This window comes from Salvelinus fontinalis, chromosome 1, assembly GCF_029448725.1.
Source record: "Salvelinus fontinalis isolate EN_2023a chromosome 1, ASM2944872v1, whole genome shotgun sequence".
Classification (NCBI taxonomy): domain Eukaryota; kingdom Metazoa; phylum Chordata; class Actinopteri; order Salmoniformes; family Salmonidae; genus Salvelinus; species Salvelinus fontinalis.
This window is the reverse complement of record NC_074665.1, coordinates 44,078,985-44,097,659: the sequence shown is the minus strand read 5'-3', so window position 1 is coordinate 44,097,659 and position 18,675 is coordinate 44,078,985.

Sequence of the window (18,675 nt, the reverse complement as noted above, 5' to 3'; positions counted from 1 at the left end):
ACTGAGTCAGGTTTGTACACCTCCTTGCACGCACATGCTTTTCAGTTCTGCCCACAAATTTTCTATAGGATTGAGGTCAGGGCTTTGTGATGACCACTCCAATTCCTTGACTTTGTTGTCCTTTAGCAATTTTGCCACAACTTTGGAAGTATGCTTGGAGTCATTGTCCATTTGGAAGACCCATTTCCGACCAAGCTTTAACTTCCTGACTGATGTCTTTTAGATGTTGCTTCAATATATCCACATACTTTTCCTTTCGTCATAATGCCATCTATTTTGTGAAGTGCACCAGTCCCTCCTGCAGCAAAGCACCTCGACAACATGATGCTGCCACCCCCGTGCTTAACGGTTGGGATGGTGTTTTTCGGTCGTTATGGCCAAACAGTTCTAACACCGCAGGAACCTGCCCACCTCCTCGTTGACCCTCTCCACCTACCCATTAGCTTGAGACCGATACCCAGAGGTGAGACTGACCGTGACTCCCAGGCGTTCCATGAACGCCTTTCATACCCGTGAGGTAAACTGAGGGCCACGATCTGGCACAATATCCTCAGGGATACTGTAGTGCCAGAAGAAGTGCGTAAAAAGAGCGTCCGGGGTTTGCATGGCCGACGGAAGCCCAGGCAGAGGAAGGAGGCGACAAGCTTTGGAAAACCGGTCCACAACGACGAGAATGGTGGTGTTCCCCTGGGAAGGAGGAAGGTCAGGGAAAATGTCCACCGAGAGGTGATTCCAGGGTCATTGTGGAACCGGCAGGGGAAGGAGCTTTCCATAAGGGAGGTGTCTGGGTATCTTAGACTGAGCACAGATGGAGCAGGAAGAGACGTAAACCCGGACGTCCCTAGCCAAGGTAGGCCACCAGTACTGCTCTGTTAGGCAGGCGATGGTACAGCCTATCCCGGGATGACTCGACACAGGCGCCGTGTGCGCCAAGGAAAGGAGGTGGTCCCGCACGCCTGTGGGCACATAGGCACGGTTCTACAGGCACTGTGCAGGTGCGTGTTCCGTACGCAGGGCCTGCTGTATGTCGGCGTCCACGTCCCATACTACTGGCGCGATGATGCAGAACGGAGGGATGATGGGGGTCTCCTCTCTCTGACTCTCCTCTGCAAGACAGGGTGTCCGCCTTCACATTATTCGAGCCTGGCCTATAGGAAATCGTGAATTGGAACCTGGCGAAGAATAGAGCCCACCTGGCCTGTCTCGGGTTTAGCATCTTCGCTGCCCTGATGTACTCCAGGTTGCAGTGGTCCGTCCATACCAGGAAAGGGTGTTTGAACCCCTCCAGCCAGTGCCTCCATGCCTTCAGAGCCTTCTTGACCGCCAAGAATTCCCGGTCCCCTACGTCGTTGTTCCTCTGGGCGGGACTCAGCTGCTTAGAATAGAAAGCGCAAAGCCGCAACTTTAGAGGGGTTCCGGTACCCTGGGACAGCACTGCCCCAACACCTACTTCGGAGGCAACCACCTCGACGATGAAGGGGAATGAGGGGTCAGGATGTGCCAACACGTAAGCTGTGGTGAATTGTGCCTTCAGCGTTTCGAATGCCGTCTCCGCCTCCGCTGTCCAACGAAGCCGCTGGGGACCTCTCAGCAGGGAGGTAAGAGGCGCAACCACTCCCTGATGTCTCTCTGGAAAGCAACCCTTTCCATAATTTAGTCTACCTTGTTATCTAGAGACTGGACATTGGCGAGTAATATATTTGGAAGCGGTGGGTGGTGGACACGCCTCCGAAGTCTGACTAGGAGGCCGCTCCGTTTACCTCTTCTGCAGTGACGCTGTTTTGGGTCGGCCTCTGGAATCAGATCAAATGCCCTGGGTGGTGGTGTGAACAAAGGATCCGCTTCGGGCAGAGCTTGCATCTCTTCTGGCCCTGGCTGCTCTGAGTGGTGGTGGCATGGCTCTCTTTCACCACCCCACATCTTTCCATTGACTCAATGCTTCTGTGGAGATGGGAGAACCTTCCAGAAGGACAACCATCTCTGCAGCACTCCAATAATCAAGCCTTTATGGTAGAGGCCAGATGGAAGCCACTCCTCAGTAAAAGGCATGTGACAGCCCGCTTGAAGTTTGCCAAAAGGCACCTAAAGGACTCTCAGACTTTGAGAAACAAGATTCTCTGGTCTGATGAAACCAAGATTGAACGGACGGAATGCCAAGCATCACATCTGGAGGAAAGCTGCTCATCCACTGTGACGCAGTTGCTGGGGATGAACCTTCCTCTACAGTTTGCTAGGAAAACGTCCCACACATACGGGAAGGCTGCCAGGTGGTCCGTTGCCTCTCTGAACACTCTGGTCCTCTTGTCATCAAGCCTCAGGTAGTGTCAGACATCCTCATATCTTCCGACCGAGATGGTGGCCTTATACGTTGGATTCTGCAGTGGATCCAAAAATAGCTTCTATTTGGAGACATCCCACCTTTTCTCCATGCCGGCGAGGAGGGTTAAACCAATAAAGTCCTTTAGTTCCTCTTTGTTGACCTCTCTCCACTCTGTCCCTTTTACTGTCGCTATTCTCCGTCCTTCTAAATTTGTACACTTTACAACATCCTCAATGATGTTGTCACTAATGAACAGCTCGCAGGCAACTTTTGGTGACACAACTGTTGACCCTGGCACAGGCCCTGGGCAGCTCCTCAGGATGTTAATGCTTCTGGTCCTGCCTTTAGTGTGTGTGGGGGGGGGGGGTGTTCACTCCAGTAAGACCCCTTTTTACTCAGCTGGACTACCAGGTGCATCCACAACTCCAACTTGACCCACAGGCACGTAGTCTGTGTCATCTGAATTGGATACCTCATATTCTGAGTCAAAGGCACCAATGGCTTCCTCATCCAGCATCTGTAAAACCATTTTGGTTGTATAGCTGGCAACATTCTTATGAGCCTACTTATGAAACTCCTTATACTCAATGAGTTAAAAAGGAGAAAAGAAAACAGTGGTTAATGAACATTTAAAAACAAGATATTTAATACATATTTTATTAATTACTTTGATTTTATTGTTGTAGCAAAAAGAAAGGTCAGTTTGACGAGTGCAATGCAGTGAATTCCATAGGAAATACATACGGGTCATATTTTGCCCACATATGAACTTGGGGGTAGTGATGCAAAAACGTCTCTCTTTTTAAATTAAACAACAAAACTAGGATGTTAGAACATTAAAGACACATTATTTAAGGAATTTCTGGAATTTTAGATGATGACATTTTTGGTGGGGGATCAATACAGCAAAAAAAAAAATTAAAGTGAGACTCAGCGACATGACGTTGCCACGGGTAGCGCCGCAGATATTCACTTTGTGCTCACACAGTCACACAGAGTACCTGTGCATGTGACCGGGTGTGCTTCATGCTGCTACAACATGATTGTTACAGGGACAACATTTCAGAGGACTTTATCTTCGCGCTTCAACAGTTTCTTTGGAGGACAAAAATGTTCTTTGCTTATACAGCTTTTTCTTTTTTTGTTACATGTACGTTCTACACATTTTACATACATGGCATTTCTCTTTCTTTTCTGCACAGTAGTTACATGGCAAGAATATAGTTACTTGACATACATCACATCCAGATAGACAGTACCCAAACACATATATCGTGTTTTGTTATAACTATTATAGAACATGAGCTTTTAAACCCACCCCTAACATAAACTGCCCTCATGATTTCCATGTGCCGTATATTTTTCAACTGTCCTGTGATGTTTCACATACATTCGGAACTTTTCTAATCGCATAGTATCGACATTGTAAGATGGAGAGATAAAGATTAATATTTGTACTAAAAACATTATTATATTGTTGATTGATTGACTTTCCAAATCTCCCTAGGGTTCATTTTAGGTAAATGTTGGGATTTTCCAGACATTCCTGAACCTGTAACCGGAAATAAGCTTCATATGGGCAATACCAGAATAAGTGATATTGTAACGAAAGTCGTCGGGAGAAGGAGAGGAGGATCAAAGTGCAGCGTGGTATGTATCCATAATACTTTTAATCAAAAATAAATACACGAACAAAAACAACAAAACGACCAACGAACAGTTCTGACAGGTGCAACCAACACTAACCAGAAAATAACCACCCACAAACAAAAGTGGGAAAACAGGATACCTAAGTATGGCTCTCAATCAGAGACAACGATAGATTGAGAACCATACCAGGCCAAACACATAGAAATAGAAAACCTAGACCTACAACATAGAATACCCACCCACATCACACCCTGATCAAACTAAAAATAGAAACATACAAAGCAATCTACGGTCAGGGCGTGACAGATATAATGATTCTGTCTCTTCATAGCAAAATCTGCAAAGCTGAGATGGTTGTATGCCCCAAATACATAACAATAATTTAAATTGAAAAACTCAAAGTTTGAATCAAGCATTGTTTTGTGTATCAGTTTATAAACCATGTGGCACATTGAAAGTCTCTTCCCAACTACACTGCTTAAAAAAATAAAGGGAACACTTAAACAACACAATGTAACTCCAAGTCAATCACACTTCTGTGAAATCAAACTGTCCATTTAGGAAGCAACACTGATTGACAATAAATTTCACATGCTGTTGTGAAAATGGAATAGACAAAAGGTGGAAATTATAGGCAATTAGCAAGACACCCCCAAAAAAGGAGTGATTCTGCAGGTGGTGACCACAGACCACTCCGCACCAAGGCGGAGGTAGCGGTCCTGCTGCTGGGTTGTTGCCCTCCTACGGCCTCCTCCACGTCTCCTGATGTACTGGCCTGTCTCCTGGTAGCGCCTCCATGCTCTGGACACTACGCTGACAGACACAGCAAACCTTTTTGCCACAGCTCGCATTGATGTGCCATCCTGGATGAACTGCACTACCTGAGCCACTTGTGTGGGTTGTAGCCAGCATTCAAAAGTGACCAAAACATCAGCCAGGAAGCATAGGAACTGAGAAGTGGTCTGTGGTCACCACCTGCAGAATCACTCCTTTTTTGGGGGTGTCTTGCTAATTGCCTATAATTTCCACCTTTTGTCTATTCCATTTGCACAACAGCATGTGAAATGTATTGTCAATCAGTGTTGCTTCCTTTGTGGACAGTTTGATTTCACAGAAGTGTGATTGACTTGGAGTTACATTGTGTTGTTTAGGTGTTCCCTTTATTTTTTTGAGCAGTGTATTTTTGCAACTTGCATGGCGCAGCTTTCAACATTTTGGTCCTCAAATGAAACTGGTATATTTGTGAATTTATGACTGTATATTTATGACTTTTTTTGTGGCAATTTTGGTCTTTCATAAATGGCAGACAAACAAGTTGCCTACTTGCCTCCTCCATTTTTGCGGTAATGCTGCAATGAGTTGGTGGTAAATTTGGATAGAGCAAACATTTACATATATTTTTGTTAGCTGCACATGTGACATAACTCGGCCTGTCTTATTCATAATATCATTAAGAAAGATAATTCCTTAAAAATCCAGAAATAATGTTTTTTTTATCAATTAGTGTTTTTGACTTTAACCATAATATCTGTTGTAAGATTTGTTCAATTTTTTCTGGAAGATGAAACTGGAATTGCAACCAGCTTTGTATGGCTTGTTTTGAAAATATTTTTGGAAAACTTTAAATGAACTGAAAGTGAGTGGTCGCTTCAACCGAGCTGGTTGTTGCAGAAATTGGCCCAATATCGCTGTTTACTTCAGGCATTTTGTATTTATTTAATTTAACTGAGAACACATTTTCAATTACAGCAACAATCTGGGGTATAGTTACAGTGGAGAGGAGTGAGCCAATTGGAAACTGGGGATGATTCAGTGGCCATGATGGTATGAGGGCCAGATTGGAAATTTAGCCAGGAGAACACCAGGGTTAACACCCCAACACCCGTTGAATATGTCCGGTGTCAGTAAACCTCGGCAACAAAGAGTAATTCAATTGTTGCCAGCAGCACAGTTACAGTCACCAACGCTCTGGATAACATGAAACAAGCCTAACCAGCTCTGCTAGGGGGAGTAAAATGGTCAGAGTGGGGTGTTCTCTCATTATGTGTCTAGAAGCAGCTAGCCAATGTTTTTTAATTTTTATTTTATTTAACTAGGCAAGTCAGTTAAGAACAAATTCTTATCTACAATGACAGCCTAGGAACAGTGGGTTAATTGCCTTGTTCAGGGGCAGAATGACAGATTATTACCTTGTCAGCTCAAGGATTCGATCTAGCAACCTTTCGGTTACTTGCCCAACGCTCTAACCACTAGGCTTCCTGCCGCCCCAGTTAGCTTGGGTGCTTGACTGTCGGTGTGAGGTCAGAGCTTTCGGAAACAGCCCTACTTATTGGCCAGAGCGTCCAGTGTGCGCTCTGAACGCGAAACGCTCTGAATTTACAAACTGACAATCTAACAGCACAGTTGCAGTCACCAACACTCTGGATAACATACTGTAACAGCCTAACCAGCTCTGCTAAGGCGAGTAATGTTCAGTGAGCTGTTCTCTCTCTCTTAGATGTCTGGAAGTAGCTGTCAAGTTAGCACAGATCAACCCTTACAGAGATGGGTGGGGCTAAGGCTTAAGAGGGTGTGAACAATGCTGAATGGGTGGTAACAAAGAAGTATGTGGTCAATTTCACGCCATATGTACTGAATTCCAAATAATGTACTAAATCGTGAACATGAAAAATAAAGTTGAGAATGTACAAATAAATAGGATTGGTTTCTGGGAAAATTTAACTGAAAAAGATTTTTACATTTGTTTTCAAGTATATTTTTGAATAATTTGTCCTATAGTTTTGCTCTCGCTTTAACCTGTTGAGGATGGGGGCGCTGTTGAGACTATTTATGCTAATTGGGTAATTTTTGAAACGGCTTCCCACAAAATCCTTGATCGTACAATATGCATATTATTATTATTATTGGATAGAAAACAGTCTATAGTTTCTATAGGAGTTGAAATTTTGTCTCTAAGTGGAACAGAGCCCATTCTACAGCAATTTCCCTGACATGGATTCAGATTTCAGAAATGTTGGCCACTGTTCTGAAGTCAGTTAAAAGGGCACTGTTATTGCTATGACTATACGGACACTTCTTACGTCTTCCCCTGGATGCCTTTACGTGATGACGATTCCAATGGGGTCGATTGCGCGTTCACAGGCACTACAAATTAAAAAACCCTGTAGCTAGCAAGTCTTTTCTTGGTGCGTAACGCGCGTGGAGGACACCGACCCCCTCCTGTTCCAAGCGTTAGTTTAGCCTGTTATATTTCTCCGGTCATCTTTTCACTCGTTATAGGAGTTAAAAACATCATAAGGTAGTTAATTTAAAGCGTTTTATAGCAATTTATATCCGTTTAGTGCGATTTTGGGACATTTATTTTTGAAACGATGTGAATAGCTGGGCACGCTTTTCAGTTCATCCCGAACGCAGTTGGCATTTCCACATGGCAAGAGGACAGCTTTCCACCAAAAGACGATTACTCCCAAGAAAGGATCCTTTGCCCAAGATACTGATGGAAGAACAGCTCAAAGTAGGACATTTTTATTATGATAAATCGTGTTTCTGTCGAAACATTTTAGTGGCTTAGGACGCCATGTTTTTTGACGTAGCTTCGCTTGGCGCAAACTGTATTGAAAAGTAAGGATAAATTAAAAAATGTAATTCCGCAATTGTATTAAGAATTAAATTGTCTATCAATCCCTGTCCACCCTATATTTTTTAGTCACGTTTATGAGTATTTATGTATAAGAGTAGATCACTGTCTAAGTGGCGCAAGGACATTTTCTGACCAGCTGAGCTACATTTCACATTGTCTAACCATGATTTTGGTGGCTAAATATAAACGTTTTCGATCAAACTCTATATGGATTGTGTAATATGATGTTACAGGAGTGTCATCTGAAGAATTCTGAGAAGGTTAGTGAAAAAATTAATATATTTTTGGCGATGTTGACGTTATCGCTCACTTTGGTTAGAATCAATGCTGGGCTGCTATGTGCTATGTGCTATGCTAATATAACGATTTATTGTGTTTTCGCTGTAAGACACTTAGAAATCCTAAAATATTGTCTGTATTCACAGGATCTGTGTCTTTCGATTCGTGTATGCTGTGTATTTTTACGAAATGTTTGATGATTAGTAAGTAGGTAAACACGTTGCTCTAAGTAGTTTTTCTATTCCATTTGTGACGGTGGGTGCAATTGTAACCTATGCCATCTACCTGAAATATGCACTTTTTTCTAACAAAACCTATCCCATACCATAAATATGTTATCAGACTGTCATCTGATGAGTTTTTTTGTTGGTTAGGGGCTATAAATATCTTAGTTTAGCCGAATTGGTGATGGCTACTGGTGTTGGTGGACAAATAAAAGATGGTGGATTATGCTAATGTTGTCACAATACAGAGGCGGATGCAAGATGCAAGCAACGATGGTTTAATGAAAATAGTTTACAGTATCCACAGGACAGACAGAATATACTCAGACAGAATCCAACCCAGGGCCTAGGGCACATCCTCTGATGATAGCGTGCTGAGAAATCCAAGGGAGTGAGTCCGGCTGGGTAGGAAGGAGCACAGCAGATAATCCCCACAAGGGCTGAGAGAGAAAGAGCACTGACACACGACACAACCTCAGGGAAGAAACAACGATCTGACAACAAGAAACACAGGTTACAGAACATATAAAGGGGAAGATAATTAATTCCAGCTGGCGCAGACAATCAGGCCAAGATTGGGAACCACGCCCACACAAACACAGGAGAGAGAGAGAGAGAGAAAGAGCGAGAGAGAGAGAGAGAAAAGAGAGAGTGAGGCAGTGGATTCATGAACCGTGACAATACCCCCCCCCTAGGAACGCCTCTTGGCGTTCCCAGACAAATTTACCTGTCGATTGAAATCATCGATAAGGGAGTGATCCAGAATGTCCCTAGCGGGTACCCAACTTCTCTCCTCCGGACCGTAACCCTCCCAGTCTACCAGGTACTGGAATCCGCGTCCCCTCCTTCTCGAGTTCAAAATCCGATTGACAGAAAAGGTGGTCTCCCCATCAACAAGTCGTGGCGGCGGGGGAACCGGGACCGGCGGGTTAATGCGTGCCTGAAACACCGGTTTTATCTTGGACACATGGAAGGTAGGATGAATTCTCCTATACGCCGGAGGAAGCTTGAGCCGGACCGCCACCGGACTAATGATCCTGGTGACCCTGAACGGCCCGATAAATTTGGGGGCAAGCTTGTTAGAAACGGATCGGAGTGGAATGTTCTTCGTGGAAAGCCACACTCTTTGTCCAAAAACGTATACCGGAGGCTTCGACCGGTGGCGATCGGCCTTAGCCTTGGTGCGCGCCCCCACCCGGAGGAGAGTCTCACGGGCTCTGCTCCATACGTGACGGCACCTCTGGATGAAAGCGTGAGCGGAGGGAACAGTGACCTCGGACTCTGTACTGGGAAAGATAGGTGGCTGGTAACCTAAACTACACTCAAACGGAGAGAGACCCGTGGCTGCCACTGGCAACGAATTGTGAGCGTACTCAACCATAGAGAGTTGTTGACTCCAGGAAGAGGGGTTCTTAGAAACCAAACATCGCAACACTCTCTCCAAATCTTGGTTGGCCCTCTCCGTTTGACCGTTGCTCTGGGGATGAAACCCTGAAGAAAGACTGACACTTGCTCCCAGTAACCTACAAAACTCCTGCCAAAACTTGGACACAAATTGGGGCCCACGGTCAGAAACTACGTCCATCGGCAGGCCATGTAAGCGAAAGACATGATCCACGACCGTTACCGCTGTTTCCTTGGCAGATGGTAATTTAGGCAAGGGAATAAAATGAGCCGCCTTCGAGAACCGGTCCACCACAGTCAAAACAACCGTCTTGCCCTGGGAGGGCGGGAGACCGGTAACAAAATCTAGCGCGATGTGGGACCAGGGTCTCGAAGGGACCGACAGCGGTTGGAGTAACCCATCTGGGGGTCGATTAGAACTCTTCCCAGTGGCACAAACCGAGCAAGCCAAGACAAAACTGTGAATGTCACGAGCCATCAGCGGCCACCAAAAGCGTTGCTTCACTAAAAATCTAGTACGGCTGACTCCTGGATGACACGCTACGTTGGAGCAATGCCCCCACCGAATAACATCGGACCGACACCCCTCCGGCACAAACAACCGATTAGGCGGACAACCGGGCGGAGGCGTTACCCCTTCTAAGGCCGTTCTGACCCTCGATTCAACCTCCCATATAAGTGTGGAGACCACTAGGGTCCTGGGTAGGATGCACTCGGGAGTGGATGGGTGTTCGGAATGGTCAAAAATACGAGAAAGGGAATCGGGTTTGACATTCTTGGAACCCGGGCGATACGAGAGAGAGAAGTCAAAACGTCCGAAAAAGAGTGCCCACCGCGCCTGCCTGGAGTTGAGTCTCTTGGCTGTTCTGATATATTCCAAATTCTTGTGATCGGTCCAAACTATAAAAGGTACCCCCGAACCCTCTAACCAATGGCGCCACTCCTCCAATGCTAACTTTACTGCCAACAACTCTCTGTTGCCAATGTCGTAGTTGCGTTCCGCAGGTGATAACCGATGGGAAAGGAACGCGCAAGGGTGCATCTTGTTGTCAGATGCGGCACGTTGGGAAAGTACCGCACCTACCCCCACCTCTGAAGCGTCCACCTCCACCACGAACTGACGCGAGGGATCGGGAGCTATGAGGATGGGGGCCGAAACAAAGCGGCTCTTGAGTTTGACGAATGCAGCCTCGGCTGTATCGGTCCACCTGAACGTCACTCTGGGGGAGGTTAAGGCGGTAAGGGAAGCGACTATCTGGCTAAAGTTGCGAACAAAACGCCGGTAGAAATTGGCGAATCCCAGAAACCTCTGTAGGGCCTTACGGGAATCTGGGCTTGGCCACTCCACCACAGCCTTAATCTTGTCAGGATCCATGCGAATACCCTCAGTCGAGACGATGTAACCTAGGAATGGAACGGATTGTGCATGAAAAATGCATTTCTCCGCCTTGACAAAAAGTCCATTCTCCAACAACCTCTGGAGCACTCGTCTGACGTGCTGAACGTGTTCCTGGAGAGAAGAAGAAAAAATCAGTATGTCATCCAGGTAAACATATATGAACTGATCAATCATTTCTCTCAGCACGTCATTGACGAGTGCCTGGAAAACCGCTGGGGAGTTGGATAGCCCAAAAGGCATGACCAAATATTCAAAGTGCCCTCTGGGGGTGTTAAACGCGGTCTTCCATTCGTCCCCCCTCCTTATGCGAACCAAATGATATGCATTACGTAAATCCAACTTAGTGAACACGGATGCTCCCTGTAACCTTTCAAAGGCTGAGGACATCAACGGTAAGGGATAGGTATTCTTCACTGTGATGTTATTCAACCCACGGTAATCAATGCAAGGACGCAGAGATCCGTCCTTCTTTCCCACAAAGAAGAACCCCGCCCCCGCTGGAGAAGAGGAAGGACGAATGAATCCAGATGCCAGAGAATCAGAGATGTATCTCTCCATAGCCTCCCTCTCAGGAACAGAGAGTGAATATAACTTGCCTTTAGGCGGAGACTCACCTGGCAATAATTCTATTGCACAGTCATAGGGACGATGCGGAGGAAGAGAAGCAGCACGGGACTTACTGAACACCTCCTTCAGGTCGAGGTATTCAACGGGCACGTTAGACAAATCCACTGCCTCCTCTAGAAACACAGAATCAGACACAGATGAACAAGCAGACACTAAACAGGACTCAAGACACTTGTTACTCCACATGGATATAGAGTTATGACCCCAGTCCACTCTGGGGTTGTGTTGGGTGAGCCAAGGGTGGCCGAGAACTAATGGTGCAAGGGGTGAGTCCATGAGTAGAAATGATAGTGTCTCAGTGTGATTGCCAGAAGTGATGAGTGTGATAGGTTCAGTGGTGTGAGATATGTTGGGGAGTTCTTGACCATTGAGAGCGTTGACGGATATCTTGTGCGTGAGTGAGGTGATAGGAATCTGGAGCTTGTGAGCGAGCTTGAAGTCCATGAAATTACCCTCTGCTCCTGAGTCCAGTAAAGCTTGGGTGTCGTGCGTGTGGGTGGCCCATCTTAGTCTTACCGGGAGGAGAGTAGATGATGAGGTCTTCTCTGTGGTGACACCACCCGATAGTAGCCTCATACTTACTACCAGGCCTGATCTTTTACCGGGCGGGAGTGGATAAAGTGGCCCGCTCTACCACAGTAGAGACAGAGTCCTTGTGATCTCTGCCTCTCCCTCTCCTCCCGGGAGAGGCGAGCTCTCCCCAGCTGCATGGGTTCGTGAGCGGAGGCTGAACTGACCGTGTTCCCGCCGCTGGTATGCCAGCCCTCCGTGTCGTTATACGGTCTGTTAGGGCATGCTCGGCGGCCAATACGACTCAGACGAGCATCGACCCTCAAGGCTAGTTCCACTAGTCCATTTAAACTCCTGGGAAGGTCCAGAACATAGATCTCCTTCTGGATCCGGTCCCCCAGCCCATGCAGGAACATGTCCCACTGCGCCTCCTCGTTCCACTGACACTCTGCGGCCAGAGTGCGGAATTGGATGGAGTATTCCGATACTGAACGTTCTCCTTGGCGAAGGTCAGCGAGTAGTCTGGCCGCCTCCCTACCCGCCACGGCCCGATCGAAGACCCTTCTCATCTCCTCGGATAGTGTCTGGAAAGAGGTGCAGCATGGGTCCTGGTTCGCCCACACCGCCGTTCCCCAAAGAGCTGCTTTGCTTGATAGCAGTGTGAGTACGAATGCTACCTTAGACTGTTCACGGTTGAAGGTCCGTGGCTGCAACGAAAAATGCATTGAACATCTGGTAAGAAAAGCTCTACAATAGTCCGGATCACCTGAATAACCCTCTGGTGTCGGTAGTCGTGGCTCTAGCTGAGAATCCAGCTCTGGCGGGGCGTGTGGAACTGCTGGTGTAGGTGGCGCAGCGAGACCCTTCAGATGTTGTAATTGTTGGGTCAGCTGGGATACCTGCGTCGCCATGGCTTGTACTGCCCGACCTGTGCTGGAGATGTTCTCCTCTTGTTGGTCCATTCTCGTGATACTGCGGGAAATGAATTCGGTCAGACTCGTTGAACTCGCTGCATCCATGATATGGTCAGATCGTTCTGTCCCAATACAGAGGCGGATGCAAGATGCAAGCAACGATGGTTTAATGAAAATAGTTTACAGTATCCACAGGACAGACAGAATATACTCAGACAGAATCCAACCCAGGGCCTAGGGCACATCCTCTGATGATAGCGTGCTGAGAAATCCAAGGGAGTGAGTCCGGCTGGGTAGGAAGGAGCACAGCAGATAATCCCCACAAGGGCTGAGAGAGAAAGAGCACTGACACACGACACAACCTCAGGGAAGAAACAACGATCTGACAACAAGAAACACAGGTTACAGAACATATAAAGGGGAAGATAATTAATTCCAGCTGGCGCAGACAATCAGGCCAAGATTGGGAACCACGCCCACACAAACACAGGAGAGAGAGAGAGAAAGAGCGAGAGAGAGAGAGAGAGAGAGAGAGAGAGAGAGAGAAAAGAGAGAGTGAGGCAGTGGATTCATGAACCGTGACAAATGTGTTTTTAGGTAATAGATGTACATCTTTACATATTGTGTCTTCCCTGTAAAACATTTTAAAAATCGGACATGTTGACTGGATTCACAAGATCTGTGTCTTTCATTAGCTGTATTGGACTTTAATGTGTGAAAGTTAAATATTTTAAAAAAATATTTTTTTTGAATTTCGCGGCACTGGTTTTCAGTGGGGGGGCGGGGGGGGTGTGCCGCTAGCGGCACGCTGATCCTAGACAGGTTAAAATTATTTGCTTACTATTTTGGGGGTTTTGCTTTTGATGTCTTATTTTTGTTTACAATTCCATACATTTTTCTTTCAATTGTTTGGTTTTTGATTTCAACATCCATTATTCACCTGCCCTCGAAAATATAATGTTTACATTCTCAACTTTATTTTTCATGTTCACAATTTATTTTATTTTGAATTCAATACATATGGTGTGAAATTGACCCCAAAAAGAAGGGCTCTCCAATATTAGTACCAAAACATTGAAAGACGGTTTTCTCAAAAGTGAGTTTACAAGTTGATTGACTTTCAAAGCAGAATTACTTTCCCATTGTTTCCTCAAATGCAGTGTACATGTATGATATACCATTTTGTAACTCTGAGTCTCTACTTTTCTCCAATGTAAAAAACAGAAATTCAAATGTTGCTGCATGAGACCGACTCCAGGTGGTGAGTCACATATTTGTATAACATTTATAAACATTTATAAACATTCATTCTTAAAGACTTTTCATGAACGTTATTAAAAAGTGTTAGCAGTTATTTTAATTTGAACCAATTTTAAATAATAACAGTTTATTAATTTATGAAGAATCTATAAATATTCGCTCAACATTCGTTGTATAAGCCCTTTTTAAACCCTTTATAAAATAAGCCTTATTGCAAAGTGTTATCCACTTGTACAACACATTGTTACAGTGCACCTTACTACCGCCCAGACTAAAACCTCATATCATGCCAATGACAAGTGCTTTCATATCAAATTCATTCCATACATAATCGGTCTCATATACCGGTTAGCGGGAAACACCTCATTTTCAAAATGGCAAATCTCGAGTTCAAGTTTGAGGACCAAATAATTAAATATATTCTGGAACAAGAATTGGCAACGTCACAAATTCATGACATTGAGAAAGTACAAAAGTTTTGAGCAAAAGGGCAAGTTGTCTTTTCTTTTTTGTTGTTGAAAACTAGTAGGTAACTTTTGATTCTCTCATCTAAAACTAGCTAGCTCGCATAAGGGATTCCATTCCAAGCACAGAGGAGTTATTCTATTTGATAGAGCAATGTTAGATTCCCTACAAGCCTTTCATTTAAATAGTAATATACAGTGCCTTGCAAAAGTATTCACCCCTTGGCATTTTTCCTACTTTGTTACACAAAACAGTCCAAATTGGTGAAGCGAAATGAAAAAAATGACTTGTTTCAGAAAATTATGCAAAATTAAAAATTGAAAAATGGTGAGTGCATATGTATTCACCCCCTTTGCTATGAAGCCCCTAAATAAGATCTGGTGCAACCAATTACCTTCAGAAGTCACATAATTAGTTAAGTAAAGTCCACCTGTGCAAAATCTAAGTGTCACATGATCTGTCACATGATCTCAGTATATACTATATACACCTGTTCTGAAAGGCCCCAGAGTCTGCAACACCACTAAGCAAGGGGCACCACCAAGCAAGTGGCACTATGAAGACCAAGTGTCACGCCCTGACCGTAGAGAGCTTTTTATGTCTCTATTTTGGTTTGGTCAGGGTGTGATTTGGGTGGGCATTCTATGTTATTTTTTCTATGTTTTGTATTTCTTTGTTTTGGCCGGGTATGGTTCTCAATCAGGGACAGCTGTCTATCGTTGTCTCTGATTGGGAACCATACTTAAGGTAGCTTTTTCCCACATGGTTTTTGTGGGTAGTTTATTTCTGTTAAGTGTTTTCACCTTACAGGACTGTTTTGGTTATTCTCTTGTTTATTTTTGTTATAGTGTTCAGTTTTAATAAAACAAGAATGAACACTTACCACGCTGCGCTTTGGTTCACACCTTCTTCAACAGACTACCGTTGGAGCACCAAGGAGCTCTCTAAACAGGTCAGGGACAACGTTGTGGAGAAGTACAGATCAGGGTGGGGTTATAAAAATATCTAAAACTTTGAACATCCCATGGAGCACCATTAAATCCATTATTGAGAAATTGAAAGTATATGGCACCACAACAAACCTGCCAAAAAAGGGCCGCCCACTAAAACTCACGGACCAGGCAAAGAGGGCAATAATCAGAGAGGCAAGAAAGATCCCCACAGTGAAGCATGGTGGTGGCAGCATCATGCTATGGGGAGGTTTTTCATCAGCAGGGACTGGGAAACAGAATTGAAGGAATGATGTATGGCGCTAAATACAGGGAAATTCTTGAGGGGAACCTGTTTCAGTCTTCCAGAGATTTGAGACTGGGACGGAGGTTCACCTTCCAGCAGGACAATGAGCCCAAGCATATTGCTAAAGCAACAGTTGACTGGTTTAACTTCTCTGCGCTACGGATCCCTTTTACAGGATCATTTTCCTAAACAACCGCTGAATTGCAGGGCGCAAAATATTACTTAAAATATTTATAATCATGCAATCACAAGTGAAATTTACCAAAACACAGCTTAGCTTGTTGTTAATCCACCTATCGTGTCAGATTTTGAAAATATGCTTTGCAGCGAAAGCAATCTAAGCTTTTGTGAGTGTATCAATCAATGCTAGAACAGCTAGCCCCAAATTAGCATGGTCATGAAAGTCAGAAAAGCAATAAAATTAATCGCTTACCTTTGATAATCTTTGGATGTTTGCACTCACGAGGCTCCCAGTTACACAACAAATGTTCTTTTTGTTCAATAAATATTACTTTTATAACAAAAAAACGCCATTTGGGTTGCGCGTTATGTTCAGAAAACCAAAGCCTCGTTCCGTTCGACGAAAATTCCAAAAAGTATCCAAAATGGTCGTAGAAACATGTCAAATATTGTTTTATAATCAATCCTCAGGTTGTTTTTAACAAATATAATCGCAAATATTTCAACCGGACTGTAACCTATTCAATAAGAGAGAAAAAGAAAATGGAGAGCTACCCTCTCGCGCACAGGAACTAATCAGAGGACACCTGACTAGTTTTGAAAAATCTCGCTCATTTTTCAAGATAAAAGCATGAAACTATGTCTAAAGCCTGGTCACAGCCTGAGGAAGCAATTGGAAAAGGAATCTGGTTGATACCCCTTTAAATGGAAGAAAGACGGGCCGGGAAACACAGATAAAAAATAAAAAAAATCACTTCCGGGTTAGATTTTCTCAGGTTTTTGCCTGCAGAATCAGTTTTGTTATACTCACAGACAATACTTTGACAGTTTTGGCAACTTTGGAGTGTTTTCTATCCTAATCTGTAAATGATATGCATATTCTACGATCTGGACCTGAGAAATAGTCCGTTTACCTTGGGAACGTTATTTAAAAAATAAATAAAAATCTGACCCATAGCGTCAAGAGGTTGGGGAAACATTTAAATGTATTGTAATGGCCGAGTCAAAGCCCAGAGCTCAATCCAATTGAGAATCTGTGGTATGACTTAAAGATTGCTGTACACCAGAGGAACCCATCCAACTTGAAAGGAGCTGGAGCAGTTTTGCCTTAAAGAATGGGCAAAAATTCCAGTGGCTAGATGTGCCAAGCTTATAGAGACATACACCAAGAGACTTACAGTTGTAAATGCTGCATAAGGTGGCTCTACAAAGTATTGACATTGAGGGGGTGAATAGTTATGCACACTCAAGTTCAGTTTTTTTGTCTTACTTCTTGTTTGTTTCACGATAAAAAGTATTTTGCATCTTCAAAGTGGTAGGCATGTTGTGTAAATCAAATGATACAAACCCCCACAAAAATCTATTTTAATTCCAGGTTGTAAGGCTACAAAATAGGAAAAATGGTAAGGGGTCAATACTTTCGCAAGCCACTGTATTATATTCTTGACCTTCAAATATTTCTGTATTTTAAAAAAAATGACCAAAAGTATGTGGACACCTGCTTGTCGAGCATCTCATTACAAAATCATGGGCATTAACCTTTTCACGTGTGAGTTCCAAATATCTCTAACCGTTGCGCCTCCATGAGTTTTTTTCATGTGCGTTATGTCAGAATGCTCTCACTGTTCCAAAAAGTGATTGTTACGCAACAGGACAGTTACCCGCGCTGCCCTCAAAGCAAGGCACGCTGCCTGCTAATTATCTATAGGCTATGTTTCAACTTGTCAATTTCTAATTATTTTATAACAAGTTTAATTTTTGAACAACAGTTTGAGTTGAGGTGTGTTCCACCTCCTCGTTAATTCACATAAGAAGTAGCCCATTTCACTGTTGCAAAAAATGTATGTTTAAGGCTTTACTGACAAGCTTCTCTCTTCAACAAGATCCCAAGCACTTCCCTAGTGTTTCCCCAGATCAAGTATGAAGACATTGTGCATCTCTAGTCAGAACAGGCCTTGCACAAACGTTTTCTGACAGCACATTTTCTGACTGGCGCCCGCATTGCCTTCATGATTGTTTTCCTTACAAATTGGACTTTGGACATGTGTGCGTTCCTATCAAAGTAAGTGGCTTATTTTCTGTATATCGTGTTGTCGTTTCTGCAGTAGTAGCACACCGCATGTATGTATGTATCTTAATGTATTTACTGTTTTCTTCACTTTTTCAAGTACTGGTGACAAATCATGCATTACGATTCTTGCATAGATTGTAATGGACACATATGATGTGTGTAAAATACTTTTTTTTAAAGTTGTACTGATTATGATGAGCTAATGCTAAGCTATTTTCCGGCTACGTGTGGCGCAATTTTTGTTGACATTATACAATGCATTCTGGTTGTCATGTAAGCTTCAGTCAGACCAAAGATGTTATAACAAGGGATAGTTCACTCGACTGATTTATGGTGCTTTCAAGACAACTATGAACTTGGAAAAATACTAGGTAAAATCATGACGTCAATGATTTTCAGGTTAGTAAGTCGGAGCTCTAGAAATAGGCCCGAGGTCCCGAGTTGGAATTCCGAGCTGGATGACCATTTAAAACGATTTTTCCCAGTCGGAGCTAGT